The sequence below is a fragment of the Triticum aestivum genome, chromosome 5A (genome assembly GCF_018294505.1).
Source record: "Triticum aestivum cultivar Chinese Spring chromosome 5A, IWGSC CS RefSeq v2.1, whole genome shotgun sequence".
NCBI lineage: Eukaryota > Viridiplantae > Streptophyta > Magnoliopsida > Poales > Poaceae > Triticum > Triticum aestivum.
This window is the reverse complement of record NC_057806.1, coordinates 165,027,576-165,054,980: the sequence shown is the minus strand read 5'-3', so window position 1 is coordinate 165,054,980 and position 27,405 is coordinate 165,027,576.

The following is a 27,405-nucleotide window of genomic DNA, read 5'->3' as shown; positions in this document are numbered from 1 at the left end:
AGATGTTTCAGAAGCTCGCCCGCTTTGCTAAGCAGGACGTCCCTGACGAGAAGAGCATGATATACCAGTTCAGGGGTGGTCTCAGAGAAGAAATCCAGCTAGCTCTTGTTCTCTTTGAGCCTAGGAGGTACGATGAGTTTTACAACATGTCATTGAAGCAAGAGGCTGCTCAACTGAAGTGCGATGCTTCCAAGAAGCGAGTCAGAGATGCTACTCCTTCTTCCTCTACTCAAGTGGCTAAGCAGCAGAAGTATTGGCTTCCTCCTCATCCGTTCTGTCAGCCATATCAGTAGAAGAGCAAAGGTGGCAGTGGATCTTCCCACCCACCCAACCCTGGCTTTTAGAACAAGACTTCGTCTCAAGCTTCAAGATCGAGTGCTCCGTATCACCGTCTGCTTTTAGAGGTCACGTGCAACAAGTGCCAACAGAAGGGTCACTATGCCAACAAATGCTTCAATCAGAGGCGTCTCCCTCCTCCTCCTCCTGTGAGATCGGCAAGTACAGCTATGGTCAAGCATAACCCCAAGTCTGCTAAGGTCAACTTGTTGAACGCAGCTTAGGCAGAGGACTCGCCAGATGTGATTATGGGTAACCTTCCTGTTAATGACATTCCCGCAAGAGTTCTTTTTGATACTGGTGCATCTCTGTCTTTTTTATCGAAGCCTTTCGCATCCATGCATGATGTGCATACTATTGATTTGCCTAAGCCGATAGCGGTTTCTTCTCCGGGTTTGTTCATGAACACCAAAATGTTGGCTCCGGATGTTACTATCACGTTGGGCGATTACAAGTTTATTTCTTATCCAATGGTCCTTGGTAACTCGGATATTGATCTTATTCTCGGAATGGATTGTCTTTCTAAGCACAAGGCGCACCTTGATTGTGCTGCCAGGCAGATTCAATTGACTCATTCGTCTGAGGATGTAATTGTCTTTGCCGCTCGTGATGATACCATCCGTCTGTTTTCTCTCAATGAGAAGGGTGAACTGGATGCCATCTCTCAAATTCCAGTTGTTTGCGAATATCAAGACGTCTTTCCAGAAGAGCTTCCAGGAATGCCTCCGCACCGGCCAGTTGAATTCGTCATCGATCTTGAGCCTGGCACGGAACCTGTTTGCAAACGTCCTTACAAGCTCGGACCTGAAGAGTTGAAGGAGCTGAAGAAGCAACTCGATATTCAAGAACGAATGGGTCTCATCCGACCTAGTTCTTCTCCGTGGGGTTGTGGAGTTCTTTTTGTGAAGAAGAAGGATGGAACGGACCGACTTTGTGTTGACTACCATCCATTGAACAAGAAGACTATCACGAACAAGTACCCACTTCCCAACATCAATGAGATGTTCGAACAACTCAAAGGTGATCAAGTACTCTCCATGCTTGATCTCCGTATGGGCTATCACCAGATTCGAATCCGTGAGCAAGATATTCCCAAGACGGCTTTCAGAACAAGCTATGGTTCATATGAATACACTATCATGTCTTTTGGCCTCGTCAACGCTCCTCCGACTTTCTCTCGCATGATGAATTTCGTCTTCAACGCCTAGACAAATGACTTCGTTTTGGTCTATCTCAACGACATTCTGGTCTTTTCGATGAACAAGGAAGATCATGCCAAGAACTTGCGTTTGGTGCTCGATAAGCCCAGGGAACATCAGTTCTACGCCAAGTTCTCAAAGTGCGAGTTTTGGCTCGATGAGGTTCTCTATCTTGGGCATATCATCTCTGCCAAGGGCATTGCGGTGAATCCTGAGAAGGTGTCTGCAATTGTGAATTGGGAACCACCTGAGAACGTGAAGCAACTCCGTAGCTTCCTTGGTCTAGCAAGCTACTGTTGAAGGTTCGTTGAGAACTTTTCAAAGATCGCGAAGCCCCTTTCAAACCTTCTACAGAAGCACGTCAAGTATGTTTGGTCTCAGGAATGTGACATCGCTTTCAACACTTTGAAAGAGAAATTGGTCACTGCTCCAGTTCTGACTCCTCCTGATGAATCCAAACTGTTCGAGGTCTTCTACGATGCCTCCCTTCAAGGTCTTGGTGCAGTGTTGATGCAAGAGAAGGAAGTTGTGGCTTATACCTCTCGCCAGTTGAAGCCCAACGAGAAGAACTACCCCACTCATGACCTCAAGTTGGTGGTAGTTGTGCATGCTCTTTTGACTAGGAAACATCTCTTATTGGGAAGAAAAGTGGACAACTTCACTGACCACAAGAGTCTCAAGTACATCTTCACTCAGCCTAATCTCAACCTCAGGCAGACTCGTTGGGTCGAAATGATTCAAAAGTATAATCCGAGTATCGAGTATACTCTAGGCAAGGCCAATGTGATTGCTGACGCTTTGAGCAGGAAGGCTTACTGCAACAGTCTGATTCTCAAGCCTTATCAACCCGAGCTTTGTGAAGCTTTCCGCAAACTCAATTTGCAAGTTGTTCCTCAAGGTTTCCTCGCCAAACTTCAAATCTCTCCTACTTTGGAAGATCAGATTCGCAAGGCTCAACTTCTTGATGTTATGGTGAAGAAGGTGAAGATTGGGATTGCCAAGAGTCAACCCAAGTACAAGTGCTACCGCCTCGATGACAAGGATACTCTCTTCTTCGAGGATTATATTGTTGTGCCCAAGGGTGACCTTCGTAAAGTTTTCATGAATGAGGATCACAATTCACTCCTCTCCATCCACCCTGGGAGTACGAAGATGTATCAGGACCTCAAGAAGGCTTATTGGTGGACTCGAATGAAGCGCGAGATTGCTTAGTTCGTGAATGAATGTGATGTCTGCAGAAGAGTGAAGGAAGAACACCAACGACCAGCTGGTCTCCTCCAACCTCTTGCCATTCCAGAATGGAAGTTTGACCACATTGAGATGGACTTCATGACTGGGTTTCCAAAGTCCAAGCGTGGCAATGATGCTATATTCGTTGTCATCAACAAACTCACTAAAGTGGCTCATTTTCTGCCTATCAAAGAGTCTGTCACTGCAGCTCAATTGGCGGAGCTTTATACCTCTCGGATTTTCTCTCTGCACGGCATTCCACAGGTGATCTCTTCAGACCGTGGCAACATCTTTACCTCAAAGTTTTGGGATTCTTTTCAAAAGGCCATGGGCACCAACATCCGCTTCAGCAGAGCTTTCCATCCTCAAACTAGCGGTCAAGTCGAGCGAGTCAATCAGATTCTCGAAGATATGCTCGGGGCTTGTGTGATCTCCTTCGGTATGAAGTGGGAAGATTGTCTTCCATATGCCGAATTCTCCTGCAACAACAGTTTTCAAGCCAGTTCGGGCAAGGCCCCATTCGAAATTCTGTATGGTAGGAAGTGCCGTACTCCTCTTAACTGGTCAGAAACTAGTGAATGTCAACTTCTGGGAAATGACTTAATCGCAGAGGCAGAGGAGATGTGCAAAGTCATTCGTGATAACCTCAAAGCAGCACAATCGTGCCAGAAGAGCTACTATGGTAGTAAGCACCGTGCTTTGGCTTTCGAGATCGGAGACCATGTTTACCTCCGCGTCTCTCCAATGAAAGGTACTCGTTGCTTCGGTATCAAAGGGAAGCTTGCCCCTAGATACGTGCGTCCTTTCAAGATCGTCAGCAAGAGAGGGGATCTCGCCTATCAACTCGAGCTTCCTTCAAACTTTGCAAATGTGCACGACGTGTTCCATGTCTCTCAGCTCCGCAAGTGCTTCAAGACTCCTGACCGCACCGTCAACTTCAAAGACATTGATCTCCAAGAAGACCTTTCCTATCGTGAGCACCCCGTTGCTATTCTTGAAGAGACTGAACGCAAGACTCGCAATAAGTCAATCAAATTCCTCAAAGTCAAGTGGTCACACCATTCCGACCGTGAAGCCACCTGGGAATGCGAGGATCACCCCCGTTCTGAGTACCCGGCGTTTTTCCAGTCCTAGATCTCGGGACGAGATCCTTTCGTAGTGGTGGAGTGTAGTAACACCCCGGATGTAATTTACCTTATATGTACTCCAACTCTTGCCGTTTCCGGCACTAAGTTATTTTATTTCCTCGGGTTCGGGTTTCTGTCTCCGTGTGTTGTTGTCGTTTTCATGCATCTCATATCATGTCATCATGTGCATTGCATTTGCATACGTGTTCGTTTCATGCATCCAAGCATTTTCCCCGTTGTCTGTTTTGGATTCCGGCGCTCCTATCTCCTCAGGTGGTCCTTTCTACCTTCTTTTCATGTGTGGGGGTTAAACAATTCCGGATTGGACCGAGACTTGCCAAGCGGCCTTGGTTTACTACCGGTAGACCGCCTGTCAAGTCTCGTACCATTTGGAGTTTGTTTGATGCTCCAACGGTTAACCGAGGGACCGAGAAGGCCTCATGTGTGTTGCAGCCCAACACCCTTCCATTTGACCCAAAACCCACCTAAACCCTCTCCATCATCTAGAGAATTCGATCACGATCGCGTGGCCGAAAACTGCACCTCATTTGGACTCTCCTAGCTCCTTCTATGCCTATATATAGACCCCCCCTCCGAAATTCCCGGATCCCCTCCTTCCTCAACCCTAAAAATCGCCCCGCCGCTGCCGGACATGTTCGCCGCCTAACCGGACACATCTCCGCAGCCGCCCGCAGCCAACCGGGGGCTGCCACGTGGCGCACCGCCACCCGCAGCCATGTCGGCCCGCGCGGCCCGCTGCGAGCCCCCGTGGCCCGAAGGAGCATCGCCGCCCGCGCATGCCTCTTCTCCGCCCGAGCCGGCAAGCTCCTCGCCGCGCCGCCGTCTTCGCCTCGCCGCTCGCCGCGCCGACACCGCCCTGCCTCCTCGTTGGCGGTGCCCACCTCGCCGTCCGGGCCCTCGCCGGACAGCGCCGCCGCCCCTCCGCGCGCCTCCACTCCGGCAAGTTCCCCTCCGGCCGGCGCCCTCCTCGCCGCCCTCCTCGACGAATGCGGGCCGCCGCGTCCACTGTCCCCGGCGATCCTCGGGACCCGTTCCGGCCAGATCCAGATCTGGATTTGAAATCCGAAGGGTTGACTTTCCCCAAAACCCTAATTTATTTGCGTTTTTCATCATGCTATAACTCCGCATCCGTAACTCCGTTTTGCGCATGTAGCATATCAAAATGTTCATCTCAGAGAGTAAATCATTTCATATCATTGCATAATTTTCATTTGAGCTCATCTTGATGCCTGAAATTCTGTTGGAAGAGAGCTATTTGAGATATTTGTCAAATCTGCTGCACCAAATAGCTATGTGTCATTTTTGCCATGATTAATGTGTGCATGATATGCTCCTGAGTTCTACATGTGTTTTGTTATATGCCATGCCATCTTTACAGAGGTGCTTAGCATGTATTTTTGTGATATGTGTCGTGACTAGCACAAGCTTGCAACGTAGCACATTCGTTAATGCTGATTTCAGGGACTTAGAATTTCTCTAGTCCTTGATCTGATTTTATCAATATGCCATATGTTCATGTTGTTTCCTAGTGATCCATGCCTCTTTTGAGGATGATCATTAAGGATGATTTGTTAACATTGTGGTGCTCTATCCATCCATGTCTTTGTTTTCAATTATGGAGCACCCTAGCTTGAATCAATCGAGCTCTACTTTTGCTATTTCGTGAATCCTGGCAGATTGTTTACTTGTTAGCGATTTTGCCGAGGATGTTGTTGTTGATCCGTGCATGCTATGTTGTTGTTCTTGCCATGTCTAGCTTCTATGATATGTATTCTTGATGGGTGTATGCTTAGTTTGTCATGCCTTGCTTTGTAGTGAGTGCATCGAGCTCATAAACATGCCTACTCATTAACAGATTTGCATGCTCCAGTTTTTCACTAAGTCTGTAATCTGATTTTGTTTTTGCCATGTTCACATGCTTGCAATTGTATTTTATGATCGCTTTTGACTCAAGGTCACTAAGGGACTTTTGTTAAGTGCTTTGAGTAGCTTCATGTCATGCCATACTTTTCCATGTTAAGTTCCTGTAGCATATAGTTTCATGCTCCAAAGTGTGCTACCTGATCTGAAATTCCAGACTTGTATTAATTTCACTAAGTCTGAAACCTGTTACCATTTTCATTTTGGCCATGCTTGTTTGAACCTGTTAATGGATGAATTGGCCGTAGCTCAGTGTTCATCTTTTGTCAAGCATTATTAGTGGATCCCTTACATGTATTTTTTTGCCATGTTTGAGTGCTGTAGCATAATTATCTTGATGCATTTAGATGGCCACTTGCTGTTTATCGCAGACCGGTGCCATATTTGTTTTGCTTGCCATTTCCAAACCGTGTATCCGATTCCGGTGATATTTATATCGATTTCAACCGAAATCACCTCACCTTTCCAGTGGCATTCTTGGATTTCCAATTTGAGGCCAGGTTCAATCATTCCTTGTCAAATCTTGCATATGCATCACATATCGCATCCCGCATAGCATACCATGTTTGCATCATGTTGTTCGAGCATTGCACGTGGTTGATTGTGTTCCTTTGCTTGTTTGTCTTGTTTGGGTAGAGCCGGGAGACGAGTTCGCAAACGAGGAGCCCATTGAGTTTGCTTACGAGGATCAAGTCAACTCTGACAACTTTGCAGGCAAGATGATCATACCATCGAAATCACTTCTATCTTTGCTTGCTAGATGCTCGCTCTTTTGCTATGCCTATGCTATGATGCCTACCACTTGCTTATCATGCCTCCCAAATTGCCATGCCAAACCTCTAACCCACCATGTCCTAGCAAACCATTGATTGGCTATGTTACCGCTTTGCTCAGCCCCTCTTATAGCGTTGCTAGTTGAAGGTGAAGATTGGAGATCGTTCCTTGTTGGCACATTGTTTATTGTTGGGATATCATTATATTATCTTGTTATCTTAATGCATCTATATACTAGTAAAGGGTGGAAGGCTCGGCCTTTTGCCTAGTGTTTTGTTCCACTCTTGCCGCCTTAGTTTCCGTCATATCGGTGTTATGTTCCCAGATTTTGCGTTCCTTACGCGGTTGGGTAATAATGGGAACCCCTTGACAGTTCGCCTCGAATAAAACTATTCCAGCAATGCCCAACTTTGGTTTTACCATTTGCCACCTAGCCTTTTTCCCTTGGGTCTCGTGGACTCAAGGGTCATCTTTATTTTAACCCCCCAGGCCAGTGCTTCTCTAAGTGTTGGTCCAACCGAGCGATGTTCGGGGCTACCAGGGGCAACTCAGGGCTGGCCTACCCGACGTCTTGCTCATCCGGTGTGCCCTAAGAACGAGATATGTGTAGCTGCTATCGGGATTTGTCGGCACATCTGGGTGGTGTTGCTGGTTTAGTTTTACCCTTGTCGAGGATGTCTTGTAGAACCGGGATACCGAGTCTGATCGAAATGTCTCGGGAGAAGGTTTATCCTTCGTTGACCGTGAGAGCTTGTGATGGGCTAAGTTGGGACTCCCCTGCAGGGATTTGAACTTTCGAAAGCCGTGCCCGCGGTTATGGGCAGATGGGAATTTGTTAATATCCGGTTGTAGATAACATGAACCTTAACTTAATTAAAATGAATCAACCGCGTGTGTTACCGTGATGGTTTCTTCTCGGCGGAGTCCGAGAAGTGAACACGGTGTTGGAGTAATGCTTGCCGTAGGTTGTTCTACAGTTCTTCGTTCGTGCTTCGCCTTCTCTTCTCGCTCTCTTTTGGGAACAGGTTAGCCACCATATATGCTAGTCGCTTGCTGCAGCTCCACATATTACCTTGCCTTACCTATAAGCTTAAATAGTCTTGATTGCGAGGGTGCGAGATTGCTAAGTCCCCGTGGCTCACAGATTACGTCAAAACCAGATGCAGGGCCCGATGACTTCGTTCCAGATGATGCGCTTGAGCTCAAGTGGGAGTTCGATGAAGCCTCCCATCGTTACTATGTGTCTTTCCCAGATGATCAGTAGTGGTGCCCAGTTGGGGCGATCGGGACCATGTCGCTTGTTGGGGTTGATCTTTTATTTTGGTACCGTAGTCGGACCATGAGTGTATTGGATGATTGTAATGCTATGTATGTACTTGTGTGACGTGGCGAGTGTAAGCCAACTATGTACCTTTTCCCCTATTATCTATTTACATGGGTTGTTGTGAAGATTACCTTACTTGCGACATTGCTTTCAATGCGGTTATGCCTCTAAGTCGTGCTTCGACACGTAGGAGATATAGCCGCATCGAGGGCATTACACTCATCGTCGGTGCCGAGCTTGCCCTAGGTGATGGTGCAGGGGAGCGAGCTGCAAAGGGGGCCGGCTGCTTAGGTGCTGAGGAGCACATGTCGAGCGGTGATCTAGGGGCGTTGTCCTCGGGAGCTTGCGACGCCCCTCCTGAGGCGCCAGTCGTTGATGAGATGTGGCATGCGGCTCCCGAGGCTGAGGCTTCAGGAGCCTCGGGAGTTCGCAGCGAGAGAGAGCCGGGCTGTTCACCGCAGCCGGGCTCCCCTGAAGCGATCCCTCTTGGTTATTCTTCGGCTCTGCCGCGCTCCGGCCGTCACGTCCAGGAGCTCCACAAAAGGAAGCGATCCCCAAGAGGAGCTCCACAAGAGGAAGGGATCCCCTAGCGGTGGTAGCATCTTCGGACCGTTGAAGCGACGGAAGTACATCGCCATTGACGAGTAAGTACCTCACCTTGGTGATCTTCTATGTGCTGCCTTACTTTCCTGATGATTGTCCCTTCAGGTCCCCTTCTGCTAAGGCCGCGAAATCTCCAGAGAAGTAGCTCCCTCTCATCCCATTGCGCCTGCCAAGTTCTAGTGCTTCAGGCTTGGATGTTGTCCACGGCGTGGGGTCAGCCAGGGGAGTTGGTCCATTATCAACGCGCCCCGAGCTTGCGGCTTCGTCGTCCTTCCTTCGCGGCCTTGCTCCTCGAGCGCGGGCGCAGCATGGTCTGCCACGAGCTCTTCCAGGAGGCGATGGGTGTGATGAACCGCCTTGGTGAAGAAATTGCTGGCGTCGACTCGCGTCTTGAGGCTGAAGGTCTTCGGTTGGTGGAGGAGCGGCGCAAGCTGCGAGTGGCCATCAACCTTGGACGTTATCATCGCGACCTCGAGAACGCGAAGGCTGGGGCGTCCCTCAAGATTGCCAATCAGGCCCGCTCGCGAGCTTTGGAAGAAGCTCATGAGGCCGATCGCTACCGCGAGGCTGTGGAGGAGCGCGCGTGGGAGCTCCAGGCCTGGAGTGCGTCCCTTGAGCAGCAGGTCGAGGCACGCGAGGCGGCCCTTGCATTGATGAGGGGGTATCCTGCGGAGGAAGAGGAGGTTTGGCCATGCGAGGAGACGCTGGCCCTGGAAGCCGTGGAGCGCAGCCTCGAGCTCGAGCGACTGGAGATGAGGGAGAGTCAAGTCGCTCAAGCTGAGGATGCCGTCGGGGCTCGCGAGGCCAGAGTCGAGGAGGAGATCAACCGTCGGGTGGCCGCGGTTCACGCAGATCTAGAAGGCAGGTACGACTTGAAGCTGAAGCTCGCCGGTCAGGATGGTGCGGGCAGGGCCGCCGCCCTCAGGCCCAGGTTGGACGAGGCCGAGAGGCGTGCGGAGGCCACAGCCGCCGCCTTGGTTACGGTGTAGGCAGACTTGGCCTCCACCCGCGCCCAGCTGCTTTCCCTCCGGAGACGTGTTGACGACGCCGAGGCCGTCGCTCGGCAAAATAGGGAGGAAGTGCTTCAACGCCTAACGCTGGAGCGCGAGCACGCTCCTATGCTTCAAGATCTTCGGAACAGGGCCAACACCGCCCTGGGCTATATCTGCGACGAGAACGCCCCGACCCCTCACTCAAGTGACTATGCCAGCCACCTGACCTTCTTTGCTGAGGTGGTGATGCGCCTGGAGGTTCAATCTGCTAGAGCTCGGCAGCTTGTGGAGGAGAGGGATTGTGGCCTGCTTCAGCGCGCCTTCTCCCGTGTATTCAGCCACCTTCTGAACGTCGACCCCAACTTCGACTTTGATTCCGCTATTGCCCCTGTACCCATGGCCGGCTGGGGCGACTTGGCGCGTTGGGTAGAGGATTATGTCGACGCGTTGGTAAGGGCCTTCACCTTGGAGAACGACGAGGTGATGGTCATCGCAGGCGAGGGCGACGTGGTTGACGACGGCGATGGGGGCGTCGCCAACGATGGCGATGATTCCGACAAAGATGATGGCTATGTGAGTGACGCGTCCATGGACAATGCAGCGAGCGATATCTCTGGCTGATCCAATATTCTCCTGTTGTCTTATTCTGCATGCAAAACTCGGGCGTGGCCCTTGAAAAACTTGTGAGAGCATTTTGAGAGGGGGATCCCCTCGTGTAAGCAAATCGCAGTTTTTTACTTTCCTATGTGATGTGGGTATGTGTCCTCGTGAGCTCGTGAAGCTGGGGGTGAGTTTCCCGACGTGAAATACCTTAGTCAGCGCCTGCTTAGGGCTGGGTCGTGAGGCGACGAGTTCCTGAGAATCCTGCAGAGCTTATCGCCCCGTTTGAAGGGGCCCCACAAGGGGGTGAGCACCAGGCGTAGTGCTAGCGCGTGCTTTGCGCGGTCCGACTCGCTGGAGCTTTGCGAGGGAGAGGCGACGGACATGAGTCCCAAACCAAACAAGATCCAGAAGGCGAGAAACGGCTCGAACGAGAAAAGGCACCCCCCACGTGCATCGATAAAAATTCAGCCTCAACTTAAGTCCAGAATCAGAGAGCAAAGCGACAGAAAGAAAGATCCAAAGCAAAAGGCCGCGTCCGGCACCTAGTCTAGTCTTCGGGTCTTCAAGTCTTCTCACCAGTGTGGAGCTAAGTGTTGTCCACTAGGCGTGGGAGGGAGTCCCAGGGCCTGAGGCCGGCGCTCCTGAGACTCTGGGGCGTGTACAGCTCCAACTCATTATTACGTGAGAGTGTCACGGGCGGTGAGCTTCACAGGCACTAGGCCTTCTTCACAGGTATTGGCCTTGCTTCATATCGCCAGACGAGGGCCCTGCCTTGTGCCACCCTTGACCTCCTTTGAGCCGACCGGAGACCAGGACGACACAAAGGAGGGAAAGAGGACGCCAGCGGTTCCCTCGGCAACCACGGGTCCTCTGTCGGGGGAAAGGTTGTTGAAGCCACCCCGGTAGAGGGCCTACCTCCGGGTGTCCCCTGGTTTCGCGTGCCTTGGGGAGGGGCCTTGCTCCTGGCTTCCTCCCGGCGACCCCTAGCGTGTCTCCCTTGTTGGAACGGGTGCCGCAGCACCAGGGTCGCCGATCGACGCTGCAACCTGATTCATCTGCAGCCCATGGTTAGCATAAGCTTGTTCCTAAGAGGTTAGCGGTACCCTGTAGTTGCCGTCGTCGGCGCGGTCGTTGTGGTTCTCCACTGGCTCTTGGAAAGCTTCGACTCCTAGCGCCCCTTCTCCCCAATCTTCTCCAATGAATGAGCCGATGTCGTCCTCTGGTACGTACCCTTGGTCCATCATGCGGGGCACGTCGGGGCCGTCACCCCAAACACCTCGCTGTGGTGCCCCACGCTCCATGTTGCCCCGCCCATGATAGCGTCCTGGGGATGATAATATGGCGTCCGGCCGGGACCATGGGGGGCGACGCCTGCGCCCGTGCTTGTCGAGGGCGACATGGGGGGGGGGGGGTTGGAGCCCCCTACGCCGCCGGCCATGCTGATGTTGACGAAGCCCCCGAGCGTAGTTGATGGCGCGTAGGCGTGGTGGGGCTCGCCGCGCGACCTTGCAGTGGTCTGGGAAGGGAGTCGATAGTAGAAGGGTGGTGCTCCCGACGCCGCTATGTATAGCAGCTCAGCAACACGCTCAAGCAGCGTGTCCCGGCCGCTCTCCATCAGTCTGCATCGCAGCAGCTTCCTTGCCACTGTGAGTGCCGCCCGCATGTTCGCCTGCTCCCGCCATGAGTGCGGCGCTGTTGCCACGGCGTGACTCGCTCCTCTCGCCGCGGCTCGTACTTGTCGCGGGGTGAGGGTGGATGATGCTTGGTCGCACTGTCCACGCCCGGTGGAGCTTGGTGGCACCCGGGCCGCTTGGGGTGCAGGGTCGAGACCTTCATGGGCAGGTGGCACCGTCCGGGACGGCCAAGCTGCCCAGCGGCCGGATCCGGCCCTTGGGTCGCCAGACATCACAGCCGGTGAACGTCGGAGAGCTGATTGGCAGAGAAGAAGCTCCGGTGGACCCCTACCTGGCGCACCAAATGTCGGATGTGGGGTTCCGGCTAACCCTTAAGGTTAGAACACAGGGGTGCGCGGAGTCTTTCCCTTCCTACCAATCTACACTCTAACTCGCTAAGATCTTGCAGACGAACCCATAGAACTCGCAACACAGGAAGACATAGGCTTTATACTGGTTCGGGCCACCGTTGTGGTGTAATACCCTACTCTAGTGTGGTGGTGGTGGATTGCCTCTTGGGCTGATGATGAACAGTACAAGGGAAGAACTGCCTGCTGAGGTTGAGGTGTTCTTGTGCGTATGAACTTGTGTGTGTCTCTCTCTCTTGGTTCGATCCGTCCCTCTAAGCTCCGATCCTCGATCCACTTTTCTCTATGGTAGCTAGTCCTATTTATAGAGGCCCTGGTCCTCTTCCCAAATATCGAGCGGGAAGGGAGCCAACAATGGTGGGCTAATTTGAAGGGGGGCGGCTAGTACGAGCTATCCTGACAGAAGTAGTGTTCGCCTGCACAAAGCTCTAGTGGTGACACCGTCTTGGGCTCCATGATGACCTCCGTCTTGCAGTCCATGGTCTTGGTCTTGTTGCACCAAAATGGCAACCTTTGCCTGAGGCCTCGGGTACCCCGCGACTGCGCTTTCCCCCTTTGCACCAAAGAGGAAACAAGGACGCTGCGCGCGCTGGCGCCCGCCTAGCATCGATCGTCATGGCTCACGTCACGAGACCCTCGCGAGGTTTGCCCCGCCTTGATATCTCCGCTCCTCATGATCCTGCCCGCCTAGGCCGCTCCATAGGAGGTCTTGCACCGTCCGCCTCGGGAGGCTTGGCCCTTCGTGAGGGTCTTGGATGCTTCTTGATGAAGATGGTATGTACGGCCTGCTGGCTCCGCCACGCCGCGGGCTGCAAGCAGGCAAGTCTGGGGACTCCCGTTCCTAGAATGCCGACAAAGGTGTCAAGCCGGTGACGATGGTGATCATGACGGTGCTTTGGAGATGGAGATCAAAGGCACAAGCTGATGATGGCCATATCATATCACTTATATTGATTGCATGTGATGTTTATCCTTTATGCATCTTATTTTTCTTAGTTTGGTGGTAGCATTATAAGATGATCTCTCACTAAATTTCAAGGTATAAGTGTTCTCCCAGAGTATGCACCGTTGCTACAGTTCGTCATGCCGAGACACCACGTGATGATCGGGTTGATAAGCTCTACATTCACATAAAATGGGTGCAAGCCAGTTTTGCACACGCGGAATACTCGGGTTAAACTTGACGAGCCTAGCATATGCAGATATGGCCTTGGAACACTAAGACCGAAAGGTCGAGCGTGAATCATATAGTAGATATGATCAATATAGTGATGTTCACCATTGAAAACTACTCCATCTCATGTGATGGTCGGACATGGATTAGTTGATATGGATCACGTGATCACTTAGATGATTAGAGGGATGTCTATCTAAGTGGGAGTTCTTAAGTAATATGATTAACTAAACTTTAATTTATCATGAACTTAGTACCTGATAGTATTTTGCATGTCTATGTTGTTGTAGATAGATGGCCCGTGCTGTTGTTCCGTTGAATTTTAATGCGTTCCTAGAGAAAGATAAGTTGAAAGATGATGGTAGAAATTACAGGGACTGGGTCCGCAACTTGAGGATTATCCTCATTGCTGCACAGAAGAATTACGTCCTGGAAGCACCGCTAGGTGATAAACCCGCTGCAGGAGCAACGCCAGATGTTATGAACGTCCGACAGAGCAAAGCTGATGACTACTCGATAGTTCAATGTGCCATGCTTTACGGCTTAGAAACGGGACTTCAATGACGTTTTGAACGTCATGGAGCATATGAGATGTTCCAGGAGTTGAAGTTGATATTTCAAGCAAATGCTCGGATTGAGAGATATGAAGTCTCCAATAAGTTCTATAGCTGCAAAATGGAGGAGAATAGTTCTGTCAGTGAACATATACTCAAAATGTCTAGGTACCACAACCACTTCACTCAGCTGGGAGTTAATCTTCCTAATGATAGTGTCATTGACAGAGTTCTCCAATCACTGCCACCAAGCTATAAGAGCTTCGTGATGAACTATAATATGCAAGGGATGGATAAGACAATTCTTGAGCTCTTCGCAATGCTAAAGGCTACGGAGGTAGAAATCAAGAAGGAGCATCAAGTGTTGATGGTCAATAAGACCACCAGTTTTCAAGAAAAAGGGTAAAGGAAAGAAGGGGAACTTCAAGAAGAATGGCAAGCAAGTTGCTGCTCAAGTGAAGAAGCCCAAGTCTAGACCTAAGCCTGAGACTGAGTGCTTCTACTTCAAAGGGACTGGTCACTAGAAGCAGAACTGCCCCAAGTATTTGTTGGAGAAGAAGGATGGCAAAGTGAAAGGTATATTTGATATACATGTTATTGATGTGTACCTTACTAATGCTCGTAGTAGCGCCTGGGTATTTGATACTGGTTCTGTTGCTAATATTTGCAACTCGAAACAGGGGCTACAGATTAAGCGAAGATTGGCTAAGGACAAGGTGACGATGCACGTGGGAAATGCTTCCAAAGTAGATGTGATCCCCGTCGGCACGCTACCTCTACATCTACTTCGGGATTAGTATTAGACCTGAATAATTGTTATTTGGTGCGAGCGTTAAGCATGAACATTATATCTGGATCTTGTTTAATGCAAGACGGTTATTCATTTAAATCAGAGAATAATGGTTGTTCTATTTATATGAGTAATATATTTTATGGTCATGCACCCTTGATGAGTGGTCTATTTTTTACTAAATCTCGATAATAGTGATACACATATTCATAGTATTGAAGCCACAAGATATAAGTTTAATAATGATAGTGCAAATTATTTGTGGCACTGCCGTTTAGGTCATATTGGTGTAAAGCGCATGAAGAAACTCCATGTTGATGGACTTTTGGAATCACTTGATTATGAATCACTTGATGCTAGCGAACCATGAATCATTGGCAAGATGACTAAGACTCCGTTCTTCGGAACAATGAAACGAGCAACAGACTTATTATAAATAATACATACTGATGTATGCTGTCTGATGAGTGTTGATGCTTGTGGTGGGTATCGTTATTTTCTGACCTTCACGGATGATTTGAGCAGATATGCGTATATCTACTTGATGAAACATAAGTCTGAAACATTTGAAAATTTCAAAAAAATTTAGAGTGAAGTGGAAAATTATCGTAACAAGAAAATTTAAGTTTCTACGATCTAATCATGGAGAATATTTGAGTTACGAGTTTGATCTTCATTTGAAACAATGCAGAATAGTTTCACAACTCACGCCACCTGGAACACCATAGTGTAATGGTGTGTCTGAACGTCGTAACCGCACTTGATTAGATATGGTGCGATCTATGATGTCTCTTACTGATTTACTGCTATCATTTTAGGGTTACGCTTTAGAGACGACTGCATTCACATTAAATAGGGCACCATCGAAATCCGTTAAGACGACACCTTATGAACTGTGGTTTGGCAAGAAACCCAAGTTGTCGTTTCTTAATGTTTGGGGCTGCGATGCTTATGTGAAAAAGCTTCAACCTGATAAGCTCGAACCCAAATCGGAGAAATGTGTCTTCGTAGGGTACCCAAAGGAAACTGATGGGTACACCTTCTATCACAGATCCGAAGGCAAGATATTTGTTGCTAAGAATGGATCCTTTCTAGAGAAGGAGTTTCTCTCGAAAGAAGTGAGTGGAAGGAAAGTAGAACTTGACGAGGTAATTGTACCTACTCCCTTATTGGAAAGTAGTTCATCACAGAAATCGGTTCGAGTGATTCCTACACCAGTAAGTGAGGAAGCTAATGATGATGATCATGAAAATTCTGATCAAGTTACTACCGAACATCGTAGGTCAACTAGAGTAAGATCCGCACCAGAGTGGTATGGTAATCCTGTTCTGAAGTCATGCTACTTGACCATGATGAACCTACGAACTATGAGGAAGCGATAATGAGCCCAGATTCTGCAAAATGGCTTGAGGCCATGAAATCTGAGATGGGATCCATGTATGAGAACAAAGTGTGGACTTTGGTTGACTTGCCCGATGATCGGCAAGCCATAGAGAATAAATGGATCTTCAAGAAGAAGACTGGTGTTGGCGATAATGTTACTGTCTACAAAGCTCGACTTGTTGCAAAAGGTTTTCGACAAGTTCAACGAGTTGACTACGATGAGACCTTCTCACCCGTAGCGATGCTTAAGTCTGTCCAAATCATGTTAGCAATTGCCGCATTTTATGATTATGAAATTTGGCAAATGGATGTCAAAACTGCATTCCTTAATGGACATCTTAAAGAAGAGTTGTATATGACGCAACCAGAAGGTTTTGCCGATCCAAAAGGGGCTAAAAAAGTGTGCAAGCTCTAGCGATCCATTCATGGACTGGTGCAAGTCTCTCAGAGTTCGAATATACTCTTTGGTAGTGTGATCAAAGCATATGGTTTTATAGAGTCTTTTGGAGAAGCCTATATTTACAAGAAAGTGAGTGGGATCTCTGTAGCATTTCTGATATTATATGTGGATGACATATTGCTTATCGGAAATGATACTGAACTTCTGATTAGCATAAAAGGATACTTGAATAAGAATTTTTCAATGAAAGACCTCGGTGAAGCTGCTTATATATTGGGCATCAAGTGAAGGAAATATGCCCTAGAGGCAATAATAAAGTTATTATTTATTTCCCTATATCATGATAAATGTTTATTATTCATGCTAGAATTGTATTAACTAGAAACTTGATACATGTGTGAATACATAGACAAATAGAGTGTCACTAGTATGCCTCTACTTGACTAGCTCGTTGAATCAAAGATGGTTAAGTTTCCTAGCCATAGACATGAGTTGTCATTTGATTAACGATATCACATCATTAGAGAATGATGTGATTGACTTGACCCATTCCGTTAGCTTAGCACTTGATCGTTTAGTATGTTGCTATTGCTTTCTTCATGACTTATACATGTTCCTATGACTATGAGATTATGCAACTCCCGTTTATCGGAGGAACACTTTGTGAGCTACCAAACATCACAACGTAACTGGGTGATTATAACGGTGCTCTACAGGTGTCTCCGAAGGTACTTGTTGAGTTGGCATATTTCGAGATTAGGATTTGTCGCTCTAATTGTCGGAGAGGTATCTCTGGGCCCACTCGGTAATGCACATCACTATAAGCCTTGCAAGCATTGCAACTATGAGTTAGTTGCGGGATGATGTATTACGGAACGAGTAAAGAGACTTGCCGATAACGAGATTGAACTAGGTATTGAGATACCGACGATCCAACCTCGGGCAAGTAACATACCGATGACAAAGGGAACAACGTATGTTGTTATGCGGTTTGACCGATAAAGATCTTCGTAGAATATGTGGGAGCCAATATGAGCATCCAGGTTGTGCTATTGGTTATTGAACGGAGATGTGTCTCGGTCATGACTACGTAGTTCTCGAACCCGTAGGGTCCACACGCTTAAAGTTCGGTGACAATCGGTATTATGAGTTTATGTGATTTGATCTACCGAAGGTAGTTCGGACTCCCGGATGAGATCGGGGACATGACGAGGAGTCTCTAAATTGTTGAGACATCAAGATCTATATATTGGAAGGCTATATCCGGACATCGGAAAGGTTCTGAGTGATTCAGGTATATTTCGCATTACCGGGGAGTTACGGGAATTCGTCTGGGGAGTCAATGGGCCTTAATGGGAAGGAGAGGCAGCAGCCAGGAGGTGGCGCGCACCCCTCCCAAGCCCAGTCCGAATTGGATAAGGGGTTTGTGCCACGGCCCCCTCTCCCTTCCTTCTCCATTACCCCTCCTTTCCCCCTTCTCCTAGTTGGACTAGGAAAGGAGAAAACCTACTCCTACTAGGAGTAGGAATCCTACTCCCTTGGCGTGCCCCTCCTAGGGTCGGCCTCCTCCTCCCTCCCTCCTTTATATACGGGGGCAAGGGGCACCCCAAGACACAACAATTGATCATTGATCTTTTAGCCGTGTACAGTGCCCCCCTCCACCATAATCCAACTCGGTCATATCGTAGCGGTGCTTAGGCGAAGCCCTGTGTCGGTAGCATCATCATCACTATCATCACGCCGTCGTGCTGACGGAACTCTCCCTCGAAGCTCTGCTGGATCGGAGTTGGTGGGACGTCATCGAGCTAAATGTGTGCTGAACTTGGAGGTGCCGTGCGTTCGGTACTTGGATCGGTCGGATCGTGAAGACGTACGACTACATCAACCGCGTTGTGCTAACGCTTCCTCTTTCGGTCTACGAGGGTACGTGGACACACTCTCCCCTCTCGTTGCTATGCATCACCATGATCTTGCATGTGCGTAGGAATTTTTTTGAAATTACTACGTTGCCCAACAGTTGCATCCGAGCCAGGTTTATGTGTAGATGTTATATGCACGAGTAGAACACAAGTGAGTTGTGGGCGATACAAGTCATATTGCTTACCAGTATGTCATACTTTGGTTCAGCGGTATTGTTGGATGAAGCGGCCCGGACTGACATTACACGTACGCTTACGTGAGACTGGTTCTATCGACGTGCTTTGCACACAGGTGGCTAGCGGGTGTCAGTTTCTCCAACTTTAGTTGAACCGAGTGTGCCTATGCCCGGTCCTTGAGAAGGTTAAAACAACACTAACTTGACAAACTATCGCTGTGGTTTTTTATGCGTAGGTAAGAACAGTTCTTGCTCAGCTCATAGCAGCCACGTAAAACTTGCAACAACAAAGTAGAGGATGTCTAACTTGTTTTTGCAGGGCATGTTGTGATGTGATATGGTCAAGACATGATGCTATAAGTTATTGTATGAGATGATCATGTTTTGTAACAAAGTTATCGGCAACTGACAGAAGCCTTATGGTTGTCTCTTTATTGCATAAGATGCAAGCGCCAAATAATTGCTTTACTTTATCGCTATGCGATAGCAATAGTTGCAAGAGCAATAGTTGACGAGATGAACATGTGACGACACATTGATATAGATCAAGATGATGGAGATCATGGTGTCATGCCGGTGACGATGGAGATCATGACGATGCTTTGGAGATGGAGATCATAGGGACAAGATGATGATGGCCATATCATGTCACATATTTTGATTTCATGTGATGTTTATCTTTTATGCATCTTATTTTGCTTAGTTCGATGGTAGCTTTATAAGATGATCCCTTACTAAAATTTCAAGGAATAAGTGTTCTCCCTGAGTATGCACCGTTGCCAAAGTTCGTCATGCCGAGACACCACGTGATGATCGGGTGTTATAAGCTCTACGTTCATCTACAACGGGTGTAAGCCATTTTTACACACGCAGAATACTCGGGTTAAACTTGACGAGCCTAGCATATGAAGATATGGCCTCGGAACACTGGAGACCGAAAGGTTGAGCGTGAATCATATAGTAGATATGATCAACATAGTGATGTTCACCATTGAAAACTACTCCATCTCACATGATGATCAGACATGGTTTAGTTGATTTGGATCACGTGATCATTTAGATGACTAGAGGGATGTCTATCTAAGTGGTAGTTCTTAAGTAATATGATTAATTGAACTTTAATTTATCATGAACTTAGTCTTGATAGTATTTGCATAACTATGTTGTAGATCAATATCTCGCAATGTTGCTCCCCGTGTATTTTGATATGTTCCTAGAGAAAAACTATGTTGAAAAATGTTAGTAGCAATGATGCAGACTAGCTCCGTAATCTGAGGTTTATCCTCATTGCTGCACAGAATAATTATGACCTTGATGCACCGCTAGGTGACATACAGATTGCAGGAGCAAAAGCAGACGTTATGAACGTTTGGCAAGCTCGATATGATGACTACTTGATAGTTTAGTGCACCATGCTTTACGGCTTAGAATCAAGGCTTCAAAGACGTTTTGAACGCCACAGAGCATATGAGATGTTCCAAGAGTTGAAATTAGTATTTCAGACTCATGCCCATATCGAAAGGTATGAGACCTTTGACAAGAACTTTGCCTACAAGATGGAGGAGAATAGCTCAGCTAGTGAGCATGTGCTCAGAATGTCTAAGTACTACAATCACTTGAATCAAGTGGGAGTTAAAAACTTCCAGATAAGATAGTGATTGGTAGAGTTCTCTAGTCACTATCACCAAGTTACTGGAACTTCGTGACAAACTATAATATGCAACGGATAATGGAAACGGTTCCCAAGCTCTTCGTGATGCTGAAATCGACGGAGGAAGAAATCAAGAAAAGCATCAAGTGTTGATGGTTGACAAGACCACTAGTTTCAAGAAAAGGGCAAAGGGAAGAAGGGGAACTGTCGTGGGTTTGTAACGGCAGATGTCCTTGTGAAAGGACTTAGTCGTGGAGCCCGCTACCGGTTAGCTTAAAGGGGTTAAACCGGACAAGGGGACACGTGAAGTTTTATACTAGTTTGGCCCCTTAAAGGAAGGTAAAAGCCTATGTCTAGTTTTGGTTGGTATTGCTAGGGTTTCGATGGCCAGGGAGCGAATCCTCTTTTTCTGGCTCTCGAGTTGTTATCTGTCCCTAATCCACTGTCGGGTCGTCCCTTTATATACATAGGCTGACGCCCGCCGGGCTACAGAGTCCCAAAGCTGGATCATAAACGTGTCCGGTTCGGTTTCTATCCTTCCTATCTTACAATACAAGTTACATGACTAGGTCGGTCTACATTTGCAGGCTTTAACACGCCTTTGGGCCTTGGGCTTCCATGAAGCGCCATCATCCTTGCATCTTCATGGGCTTCTAATCTTCAAGGAGTCAACCCGGCTACATAAGGCCGGTTTACCTCGAGTAGTAATATCCCCAACATTAGGCCCCAGATTGCTTTGAACTTGTTCATGTCAATCTTCTACACTTAGAAAAATTCCTCCCTCATATCTTCACCTTGATCTTGTAAACCGCCGTGACGTCATACATAAAGATTATGATAAACCACCCTGACGTCATCCGTCCGTTGATGTTGAAGGTTACCTTCTTTTAATGTGTATTCAGTCACCGAGGCGACACCCTTATTAACTTATCCATTTTTGGGCTCCTCGGTTCTCGCACTTGCCGTTTCATTGCTTCATCTTATAAATAGGGGCAGAGGACCCCTTTATTTTCTTTCCGCTCTCCTTTCCTCCCTTCTTCTTTCTCGTGACGTCTTCGCACCTGAGCGCCGCCGTCATCGCCAAGCTTCGCCTCTGCTTCACCATCGGCTGCTGCATCAACCTGTTCGCACCAAAGTTCCGCAACACACCTCTGCTGCTTCCGCGGCCGCAGTAAGTCCTTCCCCCTTCCTTTCTAGATCCATTAGGATTTCCCTGTTCTTCGCAGTTCTTGAAGCTCATCGGAGCTTTTGATGCTGTTCTTCCTTGGCCTGTAGATGAATGCTTCGCATTTATCATATCCCTTGCCGTGGCTAATCTTCTGTTACCACCATAGATCCTTATGCGCAAAAGCTGATGTAGTCCTTCATAAGCTGTTTCGGGTCTTTACCCTTTTTAGGTCGAAATATTTTGCTTTTCTGTCTTACCTTAGATCCGAAATTTTCATATGTCTCTGTGAAATCTGTTTCTCCTGACGCCAACATAGGCAGTTTAACCTTGTATAAGCAATCTATACCATTAGCCCTCTGCTAAACCAGATGAGCCTTTTACCTTCATAGCTATACTCCGGTTTAATAGTGTCTGAGTATTCCTGTCCTGGTATTACCTTTCACTCCTTATTACATTGGTTTCCGGTTTATGCCATTTCGCATATCAGTATGTTTCTTACTCCATTATATCTTGCATATCATCATGAGTGATTTATAAACCGGCCTTTCATTTTCAGCTTGTTCGTTTCACAATGGCCAAACAATTCACTGCTTGCAACTGGGCTCGTTCCCGGGTCACCAAAGATCAGTTGAACGATATGGTAAGCATCGGCTCCTTGCCTAAAAAGACTGAAATTAAAGGGCGGGTTCCAGGAACAGAAAATCCTCCAACCTCAAGGCAGGGTGAGGTGGTGGCCTTTGTCGACCACATAGGCTGTGGCTTCAAACCGCCAGGATCGAAGTTTTACCGAGATGTTCTTGCCAATTTCCAACTCCATCCCCAAGATATTGGGCCAAATTCAGTATCCGACCTATGCAACTTCCAGGTCTTCTGTGAAGCATACTTACAGGAAGAACCAACTGCAGAATTGTTTCAGGATTTCTTTCACTTAAACCGGCGCACAGAGTTTGTAAATGGCCCGAACACAGAACTTGGTGGTGTCTCGATTCAAAAGCGGAAAGAAGTTGAGTTTCCTCATGCCAAACATCATAGCCACCCAAAGGAATGGAACCAAACTTGGTTCTATTGCAGAGACACTTCACCTGAAAATGAAAATCCCCTTCCAGTCTTTCGCGAACACCGGTTTTCCAACACCCATCCGATGCCGCAATGCCTAAGCTCCTCAGAAAGGGCAAAATATGCCCCTCAACTCGCCAAACTCCGAGCCTTTATGGCCAATGGTTTGACAGGTGTGGATTTCGTGCGCTGCTGGATATCTTGGAGTATCTTGCCTCTAAGCCGGCGTTCCGGTTTAATGTGTGAGTATACCAGTGAGGTTGACGACCCTCAACGCCATTGCAACCTTCAACTATCTGAGGAAGAAGTCACTCAAGGCGTAAAGAAGATTCTGAATGAATCGGAACTAGCCTGTAGCCAAACCGGTTTGAGTCCCTTCTATGCCAAGAACAAACCGCCTGCTATAAGCATTTTACTTCCTTTTCACTTCTAATATTTTTAGCTTTGAGCAACCTGTAATCCTTCTTCTGTGTATGTATGTATAGGGTGATGACCCCTTCTGGAAACAGAAAACAGTAGAAAAAGCGGTAAAACCAACTGGGGACAAAGCGGTCAAACCATCTCGCCCCAAAACTAAAGCCCTCAAACGGACGTCAAAGTGGAAAACGGCTGACCGGATCAACATGGAGCTTGATGATGACACTGAGGATCCAGAAGTTGAGGTAGAACTTGACTCACTTGGCTCTCTTTTCATGTATCTCATTAACAATGATATTCCTTCGGAGGATGTAGAAGGCAGTCAAGCTGATGATGTAGAGGTAATTACCCTTTCCTCCAGTTCAGACTCTATGCCAACACAAAAAATCTGCCAAGCAGTCCAGAAAGTAAGCTTTTCTCATCCTCTTGCTCACTTGGATCCAACATTTATTTTGAAGACTCAACAGCATGAAGCCCGCCGGACAACCCGGCACAGTGGCCAACAGGTCACTTCAGCCGGTTTACCTGATACTCTGGTTCGGCAGCGCCAGTCTGAGGTCTCCCCTACTTTTGACCATTCTTACCCCAAGGCAGGTTATTTCAGACAACCTCTTAATCTACCCGATTCAAATAATCAGGTGACACCTCCCTCATCATTTGGCGAGTCGACAACAACTCAACTCCCTCCTCTGAAAACTGTGGCCGGGTACGTTGTAAAACCTTTTTCTTCAATGCATCACAGAACTTGAATAAGATGTTAATCCTTTATATTTTGTTTGCAGGGCCAAAGCCAGACCCATCAAGAAAGATCGGGTCACCAATCCGCCCGAAGACCCGGCCACTTTTGATGAAGAACCCAGAGGTGAACCGGAACAAACTTATGAACCGGAGGGCCCTCATCCTGAAGCCACTTCTGATGAACCGCCCCTTCAGGACCAAAACACCGGTGTACCAGCGGACGCTGAACCTGCCGCACCTGATACTGGAGTGGCAGAGCCAAACTGGGCTAGTCCGGTGAGAAATACTGAACCATTGTCACCAGCCAAACACACTGAAGGCCAAGGGGACGATGTTATTATTACTGGAATGGGCCACATCTCTCCTGGCCATCCCGTCATTTTGTCTCAACACAGTGCCAAAGAAGAGCAAGCTGCTAGGGAAAAAGGCAAATGGAGCAGCGATTTATCAAGCTATGCTCATCTTAACGCTGATGAGCTTCACTCTGGCTTCTTGAACCATCTGCACTCAAACCGGGATTATGAAGCCGGTTTGGTGAACTTGATGAAAGAGCGATATGAGGTAAATTCCTCTCCCTTTGTTTATTGATTTATGGCTGAAATAGTATCCCAAGTAGCCCCCAAGGGCCGTTTTATGATGTTAATCATAAACCGGGTCTTTGTAACATTTTAAGTTTCTCATCATCGATTCTTGCAATGGCAGGTCTCTAATAAGAGATAAGACTCATCTTGAAATAATTAGATAACTTTCTGCAGCATAGCCCCCAAAGGCCGGTTTAACTTGGCAAGTTAATTTGGGTTTTAATCCACACATCCGTTTTAGAACAGACGCACATTAGCCCCCAAGTGTCAAGGACAATGCTTGCATTGTTCTGGAGACTTGTATAAAATGTAGTACATTAGAGCAAATAGGCATTAGCCCCCAAGTATGAAGTGCATAACTTGTTATACGCTTTGTACTTAGCACACATATATGTTGTTTGTTTAATATACCTTCAACGTTGTAGGCTGAACTGAGAAGCAAAGATGCCCGAAACTCTGACTTGCAAGAGAATGTGAAGTCACAACAAGCAGAAGCTGCAAAAGCCAAAGAGGAGCTGACCCAGGCCCTGGCCGTAATGGAAAAGCTAAAAGAATCTTTCAACAAAGATCGCGCTGACTGGGAAACCGAGAAATCCGGTTTAACCAAAAGAGCTGTAGACACTGAGGTAGCCCTGAAGCCAGTGGTAGATGAACTAGCCGGTTTGAAACGCCAAATCAATGCTATGAACTCTTCTATCTTTGGTAAGTGCCTGCTTATGTGTGTTGCGCAAGTCGATGAACCTTATCACTGACCAAAATGTTGATAAAACCTTTGGCAGGCACTCAGATCGCTCATCTTGGTACGGATATGCGGATGAAGCTCAAAGCGACATACACATTGGTTGAACAGTTGTACTCTGGGTCTCAGCGGGCTATTTGCACGGCAGCTTATAACAAACCGGCCCCAACTTTGATTAAAGAAACTCTTGAGAAGTTGGCCATGTTACCAGCCCGTATTGCCGAGTTGAAGAAAGCAGCTGCCAAAGCCGGAGCTTTAACTGCACTTATTCGAGCCAAAGCCTGGATTCCAGACCTTGTAGCGGAGGATATTATTAAAGGATACCCAGGTGTAAAGGAAGACGGTTCAAACTTCGACAATGATGACCTCCGGCGGCTGACCAAACAGATGCAGCCAGTAGCCAGCTTGTTGGCCGATGATACAGATTTGTCCCATTTTCAACCGTTTTACGATGCAGAGGGGAAAAGACAGCCGACCGACATCCATGAAGTTGAAGAACTTGTGCCTCCGATTCGTAAGCACACTTATGCTCCTGATATTAACCCCTCCAATCTTATCCATGAAGAAGCAGTGTTTCAAGCTTTAACTGGGATCGATTGGTCAACGGTTGATTTCTAGCGTCTGGGGAGGGATGAAGAAGTGCCTACACCAACTGACCCTCAACCATCAAACCGTCCAGATGAAGAGTCCTGATCCAGTCGCCGGTTTACATGGCTGCTGTGAAAAACAATGATACCATTGGAGCCGCTTTGAAATCTTCTTGTAATAGGATAGCTAAAACTCCGTTATCTGCCATGCCATCGAGCATGTTTCAAAATACTTCGTGACAATCTTGTGCCACTTTTTGGGATATATTTATGCATAACCCATGATGAATTGTGTTCCTGGGTACAACAACTTAAAAGTGTCTAGCGGTTTACCGCTAGACGGGTCATAATGTCCAGGAAGTATACAATACATAGATGAAATAATCAAAGTGTTTGTACAAAAAGCAATATACATAAATACCTCATTGGTTGACCAACAGTGTATACGGCAAAGGTGTTAATACAAATCCGGAACGTTGATAACCCCATCTTTGAAATACCGGTCTATATATTAAACCGGACCGGGATAACTACCGGTTTTTTTATAACACTGGTGATTTAGTCAAACCAGACCAGGTCAATAAACACCGGTTTATAGTTGACGATGTGCCGACAACTTGTAGTTGAAAAGCAAGCCGGGTCAAGGATGCCGATTTATCAAAAAATACTTATGAACTTCAACAAATAAAACTCAAAAAGGAAAATATGCAAGGCTTTTTACGAGCTGCCAGGCTCCAAATCGAGGCTTTTCATGGGCTGCCAGGCCTCTGAGTTAAACCATTTAACAAAGGCTTTTAAGACGGGCCTCCAATTAACCAATCATCATTTTAACTTTGACAAGTTCAAGGTCTATAAAAGATTGACATGTCAAACGTTCGATGGGTCATACCAGGATTACCTGGACAAGAGTGGCTTACTTGATGAAGGCAGATTAACCCGGTTTTTTAGGTGAATACACCAGGCTTCCAAGTCGTGGCTTGATAGCCAATTACAAGGGTCCTTTCAAACTCTTTGCTGCTTTGCAAAAAAGAGCCCCCAAGCAACTTTGTGAGTTGTGCTCTGTGTGTGCCCATGTTTGAGTCTGTGCTTTATGCAACACTCTCTTTGGCTCCACATATTTTTATTTTGTGGCTTAAATGCCTACCAAGAGGTTTAGCTATGGTGTGATAACAACCAAGCCCCCTAGTGATATCCCTTTGGGTTTCAAAATCAATCAAGAGGTGTAGCTGTAGGTCAAATATGACCAGGCCCCCTAGTGATTTTCTGCATACCTGTGTAGCTGCTAACACCAGATTAATAAAAAATTCTGCTTTGTCAGTAAACCCTTATAAGCACACACAAGATGTAAAAAGAACAGATACCCCGCTTATAACGGAGGCTCCAGTTTATTATATGTTATATACACTGTCATAAATATGTACAGATGAAGAGCCTATGGCTTCAAGTATAGTAAGGCTGAAGGAGAGCTATGTTCCATGGCCACTTGGTCTCCTCCTCCGATTGACGTGAGTCTTTATGCTCTCGAACATCAATGAGGTAGTAAGACCCGTTGTGCAGATTTTTGCTGACCACAAAGGGTCCTTCCCAAGGTGGGGATAACTTGTGCATATCCATGTGATCCTGGATGAGCCAGAGCACCAAATCGCCTTCTTGAAAGGTTCTAGTTTTAACCCGGTGGCTGTGATAACGTCGGATATATTGTTGATAAATCGCCGATCATGCTGCTGCAAGATCACGCTCTTCATCCAACAGGTCCAGAGAATCCTGACGTGCCTTCTCATTATCAGCTTCAATATAAGCCGTCACGTGGGGCGAGTCGTGACGGATGTCACTAGGAAGAACATCCTCCGCTCCATAGACCATGAAGAAAGGTGTGTAACTCGTAGACCTATTGGGTGTGGA